The sequence below is a fragment of the Callorhinus ursinus genome, unplaced genomic scaffold (genome assembly GCF_003265705.2).
Source record: "Callorhinus ursinus isolate GAN/ISIS: 27379988/994484 unplaced genomic scaffold, GSC_fseal_2.0 scaffold39, whole genome shotgun sequence".
In the NCBI taxonomy this organism is placed as follows: Eukaryota; Metazoa; Chordata; class Mammalia; order Carnivora; family Otariidae; genus Callorhinus; species Callorhinus ursinus.
In genome coordinates this window covers 51,508-67,304 of record NW_027397101.1, presented here as the reverse complement: position 1 = coordinate 67,304, position 15,797 = coordinate 51,508, and the positions used below count along the sequence as shown (strand labels likewise).

Below are 15,797 nucleotides of genomic sequence, written 5' to 3'. Positions count from 1 at the left end.
AAGGGGCCTCATGTTCATATGCATAAACACACCAGCCCTTATTTCCAAGTTTATTCCAATACTCTTCACCTGTTCAACTCATACCCAGCACCAAGACAAACTTTGAACCTGCACTGTAGTCCAACAGCAAGACACACACTTGTGGGGACACTCAGGCTCTGGAGGTAGGCTTACAGCTGTAGGTCTGGGAAATCCTAGGTTCTGTATACCCAGTGCACAGTCTAGAACTGTGCTGTGTCATAAAACAACCACTAGCCACATGTGGCTATGGAGCTGCTGAAACATGGCTAGTCCAAACTGAGATGTGAGCAAGTATAAAATACATACTAGAATTTGAAGACTTAGTGCAAAAAAAAAATAGCATAAAATATTTCAGTCACTTTACATTGATTATATTTTGAATTAATTATATTTTGGATATATTATTAAACTTAATTTCATCTGTTTATGTTTGCTTATTTTTTTTTAACATGCCTACTGGAAAATTTCAAACTACACATGTGGCTTGCATCACATTTCTATCACACAGAGCTGGGCTTAGATCAGGGGTTCTTGGTGTGGTCCCAGAACCAGCAGCATCAGCATCAGTTGGGAACTTGTTAGAAATGCAGATCCTCAGGCCACACCCCACACTTACTGAATCAGCAATTCTGGGCCCAGGAACAAGTGTTTATGAGGCCCTCTGGTGACATGAGAACCATGAATCCAGATGCCAGGGCAGGCTGGAGGGGTGAGTTCTCCCAACTCGTCCCTGGACTGGACCCCTTGCCCTAGGTGGCAGAGAAATGCAGGCGAGTGGCCACAGAAGGCCCGTCTACAGTCTCAGAGCCCCAGCCCGAGGACAGAACTAGTTCTGCCTTAGCCCTTCCTCCAGTGCCTGCCTGGGATTGTACTCTGCAAGGTGTATTTATTCAAAGGGGTTCAGTCATCTTGCTAAATAAAATCACTCACTTAGGCTGGTAAATATTGACTCAAGCTGTTACGCTTTTATGTATTTCAGCAGCTCCCAATGTTTGAGGGCTCAGCAAGCAAACAAGAACAGGTACGGGAAGTTATCGTGGTGTTTGGGGCCCCTGTTTGTTTTTGTGCAGCTGATGCTTGTTGCCCATTGTGTAAGGCTGGTTCCTAATGACCTTGTTATGGAGCACTCTGCAGTTGTTAAGGCCAAAGGCTTTAATAGAATACAAATGCCTTTTACATTTCCACATCAAGAGTTTATTTTAATTGTGTTTTGAAATATACTGTACCCTAAAGGCCTCTCTTTCCTCAGCCATGTACATCCCCCTAATAAAACCTGCAAGGAATGGAATGCATAATGGGGTGGCGTGTAATGGGCAGTTTGGAATTCAGTCTGAAGAGGGCTCCTGGTATCCATTCTGCATACATTTAAGAAGGTCTCCAGAGCTTGGGGGGAAGACGTGGTGGAGGGCCACCTCATGAAGGGCTGTAAGGAGCTGTAGATTTAAAAGAATTGGAAAGTGTCAGAAATCTCTTATAGGTTTTTGTGGTTTCTTTAATTAGCCTCTTGGTGCAACAGAAGTTTTCTTTTATTTCTGATTCTAGCTGGAGTGCTGGGGGCAGAACTCAGAGAGGGAGGTCACAGCTTCAGCAAGCCCAGGGTTAAGGAATGGATCCAAGAGGTGTGGGTGGAAACACCATTTTCCAGTGGATCTGAGTCTTTTGATAATTCTTTAGCCCTAGATGATTCTTAGGTTGCCTTTATTTATTTATTTATTTATTTATTTATTTGAGAGAAAGAACACAGGGGTGGGGATGGGCAGAGGGAGAGGGAGAGAGAATCCCAAGCAGACTCTGAGCTGAGCACGGAGCCTGACTTGGGGCTCAATCTCATAACCCTGAGATCACAACCTAAGCTGAAACAAGAGTCAGACAGTTAACTGACTATGCCACCCAGGTGCTCCCAGTTAAATACTTTTTGATGCAGAAACTTTTCCTTATAAGTGTGATAGTCACAGATATGGACTATAAGGAATAATTTTTAGTACGATTGACTCAAAGCACTATATCCATATGATGCTTCACTATTAGACCCAAGTTCCTCAAAGTGTGATTCTAGAGCTTGCAAAAATGCAAATGCTCAGGCCTCATTCTGAGTTACTGAATCAGAACCTCCAGGATGGGGTCCACAAATGTCTGAAAACCGTGGCTTTAGACCTGGATAAGGAAACTAATATTTTATTATTATTGCCTTTTATTTTTCTTCCTTGAGTTAGGTTTTTTTTTCCTTAAAGTGAAACAAAATAAAGTTTGTCTCATTCTATTATAAAATCATGAATGTTCATTGTAAAAAAGTTCTGACCAAAAAATTTAAATAATAAGTTAAAAATTACTGATAATCCCACTACTCAAAGATAACCATGGATAAATGCTATCATTTTTTTCCCATTACATATTACAGTGAACAAAGATCATTCTGTAAGCACAGTTGCTGCTTTCATAGAACCACAGGATATTAATGCCATGAGGGAACTGGGAGATCATGTGGGCCCCATGCCCTCATTTATATCAAGGAAAACCAAGTAATTAGCTCTATGGCACCAGTCAAGCCAGTAACTGGCATAAATAAACCTAATAGTTGTCTCCATCAGATGTGAATGAGGCATCAGATTATCTGTCTAACACACTGGCACTTTAAGAAAGCTCTGTATAGTTTTAAATCTCAAAAATGCCTAAATAATGTGTATACCTGATAAGCTTAATGGTTTACCCTCGAAGAAGAAAACAAACCTTAAGAAAAAAATCATATGAGACCTACTAATATTATTTCTACAACTTTGGTGAAATAGGCTACATAATAACCACCACCCACTAGTCAGTGACCAGTGCAATATACAGTTGAGCCTTGAACAATGAGGAAGTTAGGGGCACCGACCCCCTTCACAGTCAAAAATCCATGTATAATTTTGGACTGCACCAAAACTTTATTAATAGCCCACTGTCGACTGGAAGCTTTACTGATAACATAAATAGTTGATTAACACATATTTGTATGTTACATGTACTATATGCTGTATTCTGACAATAAAATGAGCTAGAGAAAAGAAAATATTAAGAAAATCATAGGGAAGAGAAAATACCCTTACAGTACTGTACTATATTAAAAATCCACATATAAGTGGACCTGTGCAGTTCAAACCTGTGTTGTTCAAGGGTCAACTGTATATTAAGATAGATGCAACTTATTCACTTACCCATTCATTGTTTTAACAGACTATCTGTTAAATAGAAAAAATATCTCAGCATCTAATTTGAACTTACTGCTCAAAGGACTAGTGTCTTGGTAGGAAGCAAAATGTACAGTTTGGGTATATCTTTTTTTTTTCTTTAAAGATTTTATTTATTAGAGAGAGAGAGAAAGAGAGAGCGAGAGCACAAGTGGGGGGGAGGGGGAGAAGAAGAGGGAGAAGCAGACTCCTGCTGAGCAGGGGAGCTCTGATGCAGGGCTGATCATGACCTGAGCCAAAGGCAGATGCTTAACCAACTGAGCTCCCCAGGCCCCCCAGTTTGGGTATATCTTTTAAATGAACTTGTACTTTCCTGAAACATAATCTTATCTCAAGGTGCTCTATCTGAGGCTGGGTTTTTGAGGCTGGGGAAATGGTATACCTCCTCCTCCAATTTTAACTGCATATCATCAAATGAACTTAATGAGAGTATTCCATCTCTGGAGTTGCTCAATATTTGAAGATTACTTTTTAATGAAATATCTTGTTATCATTGTCCAAATAACCAATGACCTTTCAAATGAAAACCATATGTAAATACAGGGACAGGAAATCAGTGTATTTCTTTGTATGCAGAAAGAAAAAGAAAGCATGTATCATGATGTAAAGAAAAGAACAGGAGACTAGGAAACTGCTGTTAAATGTCAGTTACAATTTCTGGTTGGTGAACTTTAGTTTACCAGTTACTTGTCCATCATATGCACCATTCTATTTGCTCTTCAGAATGTCACTGTACTGAAGGTGGCAGTTTATACTGTTACCCACTGCACCTGTATGTTGGCTAATGAATGAGAAGTTATCTGGTGGGTGAACGCTTGGTGAGCCAATAGAACTCAATGATGTAAAATATTAATATGAAGATCAGTACATGTGTATTCTAGTAAAACACTTTGCGCTCCTCATAGCAAGGACTTCTAATACCCAGGAAGTAGTTTTCGAGGACATAGCTTCCTGGAAACACATAGCTTAAAAAGCTTAAAAAAACCTTTCAGGAATCAGAGACTTTCCAAGTTATCAGCTCCATACCCCCATTTAATTGGTGATTAAAGTAGAGGCTCAAAGAGGTTACATGTCTTATTCAAGGACTGGAACCTGGGATACCTATAATACTCTGTCTGCCAAATACATCTTGCCTAGAGAGCCTCAGAAAGCTCACCTACATCTATCCTTCTTTAATTAGTCATAAAGTTACCTTACATTATGTCTTATCTTTCATATGAGCATCAATTTGTTAGATAGTGATGATAGTCATGATGTTTATTGACAGGAGAGGCAGGGTATTTATTGAAAAAAAATACCCCCATATACTTATTAAGTCCAATTAAATTGAAGCTTGAGAGTGAAGTGAAAACTGTGGGTAGAGGGTAGGGTAGAGCATGTAAGGGAATGTGGGGTGGTGAAGCCAATGGCAAGTGAGAACATTTCTCACTTGGCTAGAAGTGGTGGCTAGAAGAAGGGCTTTTAATAGCAATTGTTGGTCATGTGATCTTAAAAAAGTCAAAGTTTAATTTTGGAAAGAAAACGATAACCCTTGCCTGTCATCCTTATAATAGAGTCCACACTTATGATCTAGTATTTTATCTCAGTTCATAATGTATGGTTAGGACAAGGCAAGGAAAAGGGCTTATAAACATGATACTCCACTAGGAAATGTCTAGACGGCTGTTTTTGTTCTTTCCCTCTTCTCCTTTCCAATTGTCCAGGCCTTGAATGTGAGAAAGAAACTTAAGACCCTCAAACAATACGCCAAATAAATGTCTTTTGCATTCTGGAAGGAAAAAAACAAAAAGGGTCTCCGGGGCTCAGTAAACGGACTCTAAGTCGGCCTGGAAGAGCACAATTCTTTTTGTTCTCTGGACTGTTTGTGGTGTCCCCAGAATTATTCCGCCGGCCTTCGAAAACCAGCTCTGTGACATTCTGGGGGCTTTTATCTCTTATGGTGAATTACTGTATCCAATGCAGATCTCCTCCGGGGCTCACAGAGATCTCAGCAAGCAAGGAATATGGAACTGCTCAAATCAGGAATAGATGGGGACTTTGAAGATAAGGTAAACTGAGTTTTCTTGTTGACAAAATAATCTGAAGCTTTTGTTGTGTGTTTCCATAAAAGACTTCCCAGGCATAAATCAATATGGCAGCACCAACTCTGCGAGAATAAGAAACGTTAAGTATAGTTTTCAGCACCCTGTAACCACTCATTACATTTATTTCCCAGTTTTCTTTGTTATTCCTTTCCTGTTCAAATCTGAGCCAGCACATTTTTGGCTTCCCAGCTGAAGTAGGAGGCGCTGCCAATCAGCAGGAAATATAATACAGATAAGATTCATATAAACTCTTTTGAACTGGTAAAATAGCTGGATGGGAAATGGATGTTAAATTGTTTACATTTGGCACGAGAAGAAAACGTTCCATTTTTAAATTCAAAGCCTCTGCACCTTTGTAAATGAAAACAAATCACATGGGTCATGTAGTGTTCCACTCTGTAAAAGCCATCAGGAGGCTGATAAAAGCTTTTGTAAATCACTAACTTTATCTGGTACTTGCTCAAAAGAGTCATTTCCCAGATTAAAATGATGTGGCCCTTGCCCTGGGTCTTTGGAAAAACTGTATAGTAACAACAGGCTCCCAAGACTCTGAGGTGTGCTCTACAAACAGTGGCAAAAAAAAAAAGTTTTGGGGGAGATGCCTATGAATTTTAATTTTTCAACTCACGTCTTTCCAAATTCCTATGAAGGTGAGACAGCATGAAGGATACAAATGTGTGGTCTGAAGACATTAGCATTATGAAAAAACTTTCCTCTTGGCAAACATTGGTATGCCCAGCTAAGTTCAAGTGATAAAGAAAAGTCATTTTAAAAAATGAAGTGTTGAATTCCATGAAACAGCTAAGTGGCTTAATTCCACAGAAAGATAAATTCCCACTTTGTGTGAATTTTTGCATGTATCAGCCATTTCATCTTATGTCATATGAGCATAGTCTAGACACTGAATGATGTAAAAATCACTCAGAATGTGTTTAATAGTTAAATAAAATTAATTACAAAGTTGAATTAGAGTCTGAGTGGGTGGGGAGCCCTCAGTCATGGGTGAGGTGCAAAGCCTGGGATGATGCCTGGTCATTGATGCCCGCCACACAATTGATCTATGTTACTGTGTCATGTTCCATGTAGGATCAACCACATGGAACAAGGAAAGCGGGCAGCAGGACTATGGTTCTTCAGACTGGTCTTATGAAGTATGTATTGCCCTAAGTTGCCATTAATAGAAAAACCATCTGAGCCTTATTATTAGAACAATGCTGACCTCAGAAAGAAGCAGATAGGAGGAAGCTCAGTGCAATTCTGTGCGTTGTTATGGAACCCTTAGAGCTCTCCTGGGCAGGGTTTCTGCCATTCATTCATTCTATAGGAAAAAACCTGAACTACAATTAAGAGTGTGTGATGAAAGTAAATGAAGATAGTTATCTCCATCCATCTTGATTTCCGTTTATATTCAAACAATTTAATGATTTGTGAATCAGGAGATCATTTGCCTTCAAACTCTGGTGTAGGACCAACTTCTTGAGATTTCAAAATGGTGAAGTTTGCACAGGCAGGGGAGGAAGATGTGAGCGCCTTTATAAAGTGCCTTCCTTTGTAGCCATTCTCCTGCCATGCTGGATCTGAGTACTCATTTTCAGAAGATGACTCATTGTCAAGATGATACCCAGTTCCCCAGTCTCCACTTGGTTTTGTAATCATTTTACAAGGGAGGTTTGAGACTAGACACTTGCCTCTCTCTGCTGCCTATTGAGCTTCTTTTAGACAGAACCCCACAGATTTCAAACAAGTGCCGAGCACAGAGCAAAGTCAATGAATCAGGACACGATGAGTCTCTGGCCTTCTAAGTGATCCTGAAAGGACACTTTGAAGTCCATCGGCTCACCATGGAAATCAAAAGGAAATCCGTAGAATGCATATAAAAGTGAGAATTATTTTCTTTAAAGTGAACTTCACTAGCATTCCCCAGTGACTCAAGTGCTGTTAGCAGCCCTGAGGTTTGCTGATACTGCCACAGATTGGTACTATCTATTGGTGAGATAAAAGAGCCCAGTATTACATGAAAATAATGGCAATCTGAATAAACATTTTTCCAAACAAGACATACAAATGGCCAAAAGGTACATGAAAAGATGCTCAGTATCATTAATCTTCATGGAAATGCAAATCAAAACCACAATGAGATAACACCTTACACCTGGCAGAATGGCTAGTATCAAAAAGGCAAGAAATAACAAGTGTTGGAGAGGTTGTGGAGAAAAGAGAACCTTTGTGGGAATGTAAATTGGTGCAGCCACTATGGGAAACAGTATGGAGTTTTCTCAAAAAATTAAAAATAGAACTACCATATGATCAAGCAAATCTTGCCATTGTGACAATATGGACCTCAAGAGCATTATGCTAAGTGAAATAAGTCAGACAGAGAAAGACAAATACTGCATTATCTCTTATACGTAGAATTTATAACAAAGAAAACAAGGTCATAGATACAGACAACAGAACAGATTGATGATGCTTGCCAGAGGCAGGGGTGAGAAGATGAGAGAAATGGGTGAGCTGGGTTTTTTTGTTTCATTTTAGTTTAAATAGTTTAAATTTAAAAAAAAATAAAGACATAAATGATGGTGTGGATGCCCAAATTAGATTGCACTGATGGGATAACATTTCAAATATTTAGAGAAGTTACCACACATTCATTAAACCAACAATTTTGTTCAATACTTGAACAAGTTTTATACCTGAATTGAACACAACTTCACATTAGCACCAATGATTTGTATTCACTGCACATGAACAAAAGTGATAAACAACTGAACTTCTGCTATTGAAATTCAAGACACGGGAATCACCAGACATGTTGGCGAAATGCAGATACTCTGAAAGGCCTTGCTTTACACTGATGAGAAATGAAACCACACACCATCAAGGCTTGGATGCTTTCATGGAAATAAGGAATTACGGTATAGTGAATATCAGCTTGGAAAATGTTGGCGATGTTGTTGGGGTAGATGAGTGAAACAGCTCCTATGCAGAATTTGCAGGGGGATCTCTTGAGAGGAACAGCAACAAGTAAACACTTGGGATTTTAATTAAATTATTAACAAACAAGCCTCAGTTTGAAAGTTCATTAATAATAATGCATCTGGGATCCCCAGTGTTGATGTAATCAAGCCCAACTTATTGCTAGGAAGTGGTAGGTCAAGGAGATCACCAGGGATGCATGGCCTCCCCTTTTCCTATTCAGTTATATTATTTTATTGAAACAGAGACTGTTCTCCAGTGATAGACATTTAGGACATTTGGTGATGGAATGAATACACGTCATCATGGCATTGTTGTACTAATGATACTTGGCATTGAGTTTAATAAAGGTGACTGGATAACAGGTGCTTTTCTGATGAGGTGATGGCTTTTACAAATCAAGCTAAATGTGCTGAGACTGGTTTAGTAACTTTAGAGCTGGCAATAGAAGGACAGTCATTTATAATTTCAGTCTTATTTGAATGCTGCTTCTCAAGTTTGTTTTCTTCTTCAAAGTTTATCCTTCTGGAATAATTGCTGTCTTACTTTGGGCTCCATCAGAAGCAGATCTTGAGGCAAGGATAGGAATACACATAGATTATTTGAAAGGCAATCCCAAATAGGGTTGCCAGATTTAGCAAATAAATATGCAGGAACTCAGCTAAACTTGAAGTTCAAATAAACAACAACAAAATTTTTAGTATAAGTTATGTCCTATGCAATATTTGGGATATACTTACACTAAAAAATTGTTGATTAGAACCATGAGAGACTATGGACTCTGAGAAACAAACTGAGGGTTCTAGAGGGGAGGGGGTAGGGGAATGGGTTAGCCTGGTGATGGGTATTAAGGAGGGCACGTACTGAATGGAGCACTGGGTGTTATACGCAAACAATGAATCATGGAACACTATATCAAAAACTAATGATGTAATGTATGGTGATTAACATAACATAATAAAATAAAAAAATGTTGTTTATATGAAATTCAAGTATAGATGGGCATCCTGCATTTGATGAGGCAACACAATCTCAGGAAGCTAATCGGGGCGGGGGGTGCACAAGACGAACGAGGAAAGACCAATGCAGGATGCATTAATGAGCAGGTGTGGACAACGGTAGCTCAGTCCCTCTGGGGACTTTAGGAAACTGTATAGAACATACCTTAGAGTTGTCCTATCTGGGAGCAAAGGAACCTGGGCATGTATCCACCATCTTCTTCCATTATTTGTTAAGTGTTGGTCCCAGGGCACAAGTCTTCTCCTGCCCATTCTGTTTGCCATGCAGCCATAGAAAGCCCTTGGCAGAGAGTTGCAAGTACTTGCAGTAGGAAGCCTATGGCAAGTATTAGAACCTTAAGTACCAAGGGATATTCATAAAACCTGAGTTTCTTTTTTTTTTTTAAAGATTTTATTTGTTTATTTGCTAGAGAGAGAGAGAGAGAGAGAGAGAGAGAGTGACAGTACAATCAGGGGGAGTGGCAGGCAGAGGGAGAAGCAGGCTCCCCGCCGAGCAAGGAGCCCGATGTGGGACTCAATCCCAGGACCCTGGGATCATGACCTGAGCCGAAGGCAGACGCTTAACCGACTGAGCCACCCAGGTGTCCCAAAACCTGAGTTTCTTATTTGGTGACTTTGGGCAAATCATGGCATCTTTTTGTGTCTAAACCCTCAGCTCTTCGTCTTTCTTCCAGAACTCTCTTCCCAGAGAGTTACTGACACCTTCTCTAGGAGAAGCTGCTCACTTTCCCAGCTTGGGGCAGGAGTTTATCCAGTTGGTGTTTATCCAGTTCCCCATGCTAGAACTACTCCAGGATCTTTTAAAAACTCTGCTTCTATGAAATGCCCACTATCCTGTTTTCAGTTTGTTAGTGAGCCTACCAAGGTTCAGAGTCTTCCATCATTCCTCATATTCTAACATCCTCCTATGCAACTCCCACACCTGCATGGATGCTCTCTTTTCACCCAGGGCTTCTCCTCCAGAGACCTTTAACTTTACCACACTTCAGCCATCTGTTCATTTAGAGACACACTGCACTGTGTCATCATCTGGAACTGCTCCCCCCAGTGCTGGCCCTGACCTTAACTTTGAGCCCTCTTAATGAGTCACTCTTGAGATTTGTTCTTTGAACCCACTGAGACTCCTAATACCTTGAACCTCTCTATCAGCTTCATCCACACTTCACTGCTTTTCCTATTCATGTGAGACTGGACGGTTTATGTCTTCAAACTCACTCTTTGCCTGTGATTATTCTAACACTTCGGCTTAACAAAACCATTACCCTCAGGCCTCCATCTCTCCATTTGCTCTGTATCTATACCTGATCAGTGGAGTCCTGCTGGTTGATATCACAGTACTATGAGAAATGATGTCTCTAAAATGTCATGAACTCATCTTAACTGGCCTCTCAATGCTGTTGGCAATCCTATTATATTCTTTACTTTTCTCAAACCTTCTATCTCCCTTGCACAACTCTCCCTGCCTATATTACCCCACCCTGATTTTTCTTCCTCATTCTTTCTTCCACACTTCGAATATGATTGTACCCCGTGTCTCATTTCACAAAGAAAATCACAAAGAGAATTCTGGCAGATTCTTGCCATTGAAATCACAAGTTTTCCACATTCATCTTTTTCTTCTTTTCTTTTGATACAATGAAAAATAGGTCATGTATTTCTTGTCTCTTAGTGCATCAGTCTTCTCATGACTCCTTTTAGCTGCTTTGGTCATTTCCTCTGGGAAGCTTAGTCTGTTCTCTGCTCCCACCCCAGCTCCAGCAGGGTTAGGTGTCCTGCCCATGTCCTCCCATGGCACCCTGCGCTAACTCCTAGCTTTGCACCGAGGACACTTTATCCCTAGCCATAAGCTCTAGGGACAAAAAAAAGAATAGGTCTGACTGGTGCATAGTTGTTCCCATTACTATTCAAAAAGTTTCTGCTGAATAAGTGAATTAAAAAGAAATTTTAAAAATGAATCGGCTTTGTATCAGTTTCCTATGCTCCTTCGAGATGGCCATTTTTGTTTTCAGGCATTAGATTTCAATAAGACCTGTTGAATGTACAGAGATCATGTATACTGCAGGTATACGTTTTTAAGTGACCTGAAATGAATGCTTAAATCAATCAGTATAGTCAATAAAATGGCCAATTAACAGAAACAGAGCCTGTTAATTTGATGAATTCAAAAGGTTAATTCAGTAAGAATGAAGATATCCTGTAGCCCAATGTAGACTCAGTCTCTGTTAGGCCTCAAGGGGGGATTTCAGTGTTCCAGCAGTGAAAAGATGAAGAAACTCTCAATGAAGAAGAAATGCAACTATTGGCATAAGCACCAACATCCTATCATCTTTCCTACTGAATTTTTCTTATCAGTCTAATAAAAAATAGAAGTTGCTATTAAGTTAAGGATGTGGGTGCCTTGTTATTCCTTAGTGTACACATATTATTTTTAAGATTTTGTTTGTCAGAGAGAGAGAGAGCACAAGCAGGGGGAGAGGCAGGCAGAGGGAGAAGCAGGCTCCCCACCAAGCAGGGAGCCCGATGCGGGACTTGATCCCAGGACCCTGGGATCATGACCTGAGCCAAAGGCAGACACTTAATCAACTGAGCCACCCAGGCGCCTCTAGTGTACACGTATTTCAAAATGAAAAATTAGTTTCTTGACCATCACCTTGTTCATTTTATGTAAGACATCTCATTAAATAATCCTAATACATCTACAATTTCCACTTCTAATTTCAGCCAAAGAATATAGGTTTTTCTAACTTTGTTGAGGATATGAATAAGATTTTAGTTTTCAGGCATCCAGAAGAATTAGCATATTTTGGTAATTTCTTTCTCTCATTGAATGAATTCATTCACAATTTCTCTGAGAAATTCCCATCCTAAATCATCAGTTAAAGCCCAATCCAGAAGTTCATTTTGTTGGGTACCCTATGATTTCATTAGCAGTTATAAATCTCAGAGTTGATGATATCTTAAGATAGCACAGAACACATTATATTGATTTCCAAATTGCCAAGACCAAAAGGATGTGGATAAGAGTAAAGCATTTCAGTATCTAAGATCAAATGTAGAGTCAAAATACATTTAATACATTCTACAGGAAAATTTTGGCATTTATCTCAGTGGGTCTTCTGTATGATCAAAATTTTACATGTACTCATTCTTTCTGTTGATGCCATATAAAGCACTGCCATTATAATAACCTCTCAATAGTTCATGATAATGGTGGGGAAATATCTACAATTCCAGAGAGAAAAAGAATTTCAAAGTATTTTATAAAAATTACTCAAACACACCTTTATTCTCACTCACTTGTTCACGAAATTATGTATTCTTCCCTTGCTCCTTCTTCACCTCATCTCTTCTATCCTTCCATCTTAAATCCACCCTTTCTAGTTTGGAGTGTAATAAACAAGATCCCATAGGAAGCTCAGTGGCAAGATAATATGATGTGCATTAACATCCCTCAACAAAGCCAGGCTGTGTTGGGAAAAATATCTCAGGTCATAAAAAGCCATGCAAAGCACAGATAATAAAGAGCTAATTATATTTCTTGCTATTCTTTAATTTTATGCCCCCATAAAATTGCATCCCCTCCAAAATATTGAGAGATTAAAAACATGCCAAACTATACTTACAATGGAGATTTTTTAAAAAGAGGGTGCAGATAAAGAAGGAAGAAAATCATTGTATTTAAATGCTTGGGATAAGAAATTCAGCACTGGTTTTCACTCTGAGCTCCCTAGAAACTAGTGCAAAAAGGGAAACACCATGTGTCATATAATTCTCATTATTTGCATTTAAATTTAAAGATTTTAAAGAAGTATGTGTGCATGGCGGTAAATTCCGAAAGACACGTATCTGGGATCATGGATTGTTATAAAAGGGACATTAATGACACAGCGGAAGAAGCCTTCTCAAAACAATGGAGCACCATGGTATTCTTTCAGTTGGTTATACTTAGAATTTTCTTTTTTCCATTTTGAAGATTAGAAAAAAACGAAGTCATATGTGCAGCATAAAAAGGAAAAGGAAAATGCAGGCTTCATTCTTAATTCCCCTCTGCTGGACATTTCTCTGCTGCCTGGTGGTCCAAAGCAATACAGGCATAGCTCTTAATGGAAGTTTTGGGGACACTATTTATCACTTCAACACACTGTTTCAGTCCATAAAATTCCTAGAGACAGAGCTATCTTTATGAGCCATCATGCAGTTTTAGTAGGACATTTAAGGTTGGACTAAGTCCATGTTTGGCTGCTTATATTCATTTGTTGTTCCAAAATTGGGTGCATTTCAACAGAGTTGGCATGGAACACACTTGTCCTTGCTATCACCAAGCCACTGGACCCTGACCTGTCTCTGCATACAGGGTATCATACCCGCCCCAAGGTTCACCCATAGTTAATGGCACTAAAGCTGGCTCAGTGAAAAAATGAGTACCTGAAGTGTTTGGCCACTATATTCTACATTCAGATATTTTAGACACCAATGCATATAAATAAGGAAGAACCTTTATTCAAAAGCAGTTTCCCCCACAGAATATTTTCGTTTGGGTTTATTTTACTTTTTATTTTGATTTTGGCTTTGAAGTTCAGGCTGGAATAGGGGTAAAAGTTCCAGGATGCCGTGTGAAGGGCCAGGGTAAGGATGCTAGGAGAGCAACCAGAGAATAATTGAAACCTCAAGTGAGAATCTTTTTTAGCACATATCCCATGATTCTTCAAATGCTGAAATGAGCCAGCCTTAACTCAAGTGACTGATGGAGCTATAAACCCTGCTTTATTAGGCATATGCCCAATGGTTGCTGATGATCAGCCAGCCCCTGGGCTCTGCTCTGTCACCTCTTTGAAGCAGATATCTTTTTGAACGGCACCTCCAGATGTGTTTGCAATTCACAAACTTCCACTGCTGTCCATCTAATTAAGATCATGTCCAACTGGGGTGAAGGTCTACAACACCAGTCATACTCTTGTTTATGCGAAATGCGTCAGTACCTTAAAAATGGAGGTAATAGAAGATGTCCATCGACAGATGAATGGATAAAGAAGATGTGGTATATATATATACAACCGAATATTATGCAGCCATCGAAAGAAATGAAATCTTGCCATTTGCAACGACGTGGATGGACCTGGAGAGTGTTATGCTGAGGGAAATAAGTCAATCAGAGAAAGATATGTATCATATGACCTCACTGATATGAGGAATTCTTAATCTCAGGAAACAAACTGAGGGTTGCTGGAGTGGTGGGGGGTGGGAGGGACGGGGTGGCTGGGTGATAGACATTGGGGAGGGTATGGGCTATGGTGAGCGCTGTGAATTGTGCAAGACTGTTGAATCACAGATCTGTATCTCTGAAACAAATAATACATTATATGTTAAAAAAAAAAAAGAAGAAGAAGAAGATAGCAAGAGGGTAAGAATGAAGGGGAGGAAATTGGAGGGGGAGATGAACCCATGAGAGACGATGGACTCTGAAAAACAAACAGGGTTCTAGAAGGGCGGGAGTGGGAGCATGGGTTAGCCTGGTGATGGGTATTAAAGAGGGTACGTTCTGCATGGAGCACTGGGTGTTATATGCAAATAATGAATCATGGAACACTACATCAAAAAAATAAATAATAAAAAATGGAGGTAACAGAAATAATTTCATGTAAATAACAGATGATGTGACTTGTTGAGAAGCAACAATGCCTTCCCTACTCACCTTCATTTATCAGTTCTGTGTATGACTCCAAAGTCTACACTTCAGCTCTAATCTTCCTTCAGCTGGCTCATAGAGACTTTTCCTTCAATGTCCTGCTGTGAGCTCCATATCCACACAACTCATCATTCCTCCTGGAAACCAGCTGATTCTCCTGATATTAACCCGCCTACACACACCTTTTTTCTTCTTCCAGAACTAAATCAGATCTGGGTGAACTCCCTTTCCATATTGTTCTCTGTAAGTAGGACTGCGCATGACCTTACCTCTACTGCAATTCTGGGGCAAGGCAGTCCCTAAGTAACAAACAAGGAAACATCTTAGCAACTTCCTGGTTGGAGCAAAAGTTTCCTCAGTTTCCAGCAGAACCAGAGAAGTATATTTAGCCTCATTGACAACTTCGTGTTCTACTTCCATGCACATTCTCTGTCCCCATAAATCAAAACTATTATGTGACGAAGCCTACAGTGTTCTGTTTTCTTCTGTGATGATTACATCTATATATTTTTTTAAAATTTAATTTCCACTTGTTTCTTCTTTTCTTTCTTAGAACTTCTCCAGATTTGCAGACACCCTAAGAAAACTGTTCATCTGCCTTCCAGGGGCTCCAGTTGGTAGTGTTCCTTAATGCTGTGCATCCACACCTGACTGGGATCTCTTGCCAGACTCTCTTTGTTTGCAGCTGCTTAGGCTCCTGATCGGGGTTATGATACTAAAGTTTATTACAGATTTCCTGGTCTGGCCAGGCTGCCCCTTTCCTTTCCATGTCTGAGCCTTCCTGGCC

At 39.7% G+C, this 15,797-nt stretch overlaps 1 long non-coding RNA gene across 2 annotated transcripts in view; it reads left to right on the top strand.

Annotated features, from left to right (window-relative positions):
* The first annotated feature begins 3,999 nt into the window (after positions 1 to 3,999).
* LOC141370580 (uncharacterized) overlaps positions 4,000 to 15,797 on the top strand; it is a 48,512-nt gene continuing 36,714 nt past the window's right edge. For both annotated transcript variants that reach the window (XR_012374744.1, XR_012374743.1), the window contains exons 1-2: positions 4,000 to 4,063; positions 5,208 to 5,293. This is a non-coding gene — a long non-coding RNA (uncharacterized lncRNA). The remainder of the gene's footprint in view (positions 4,064 to 5,207; positions 5,294 to 15,797) is intronic.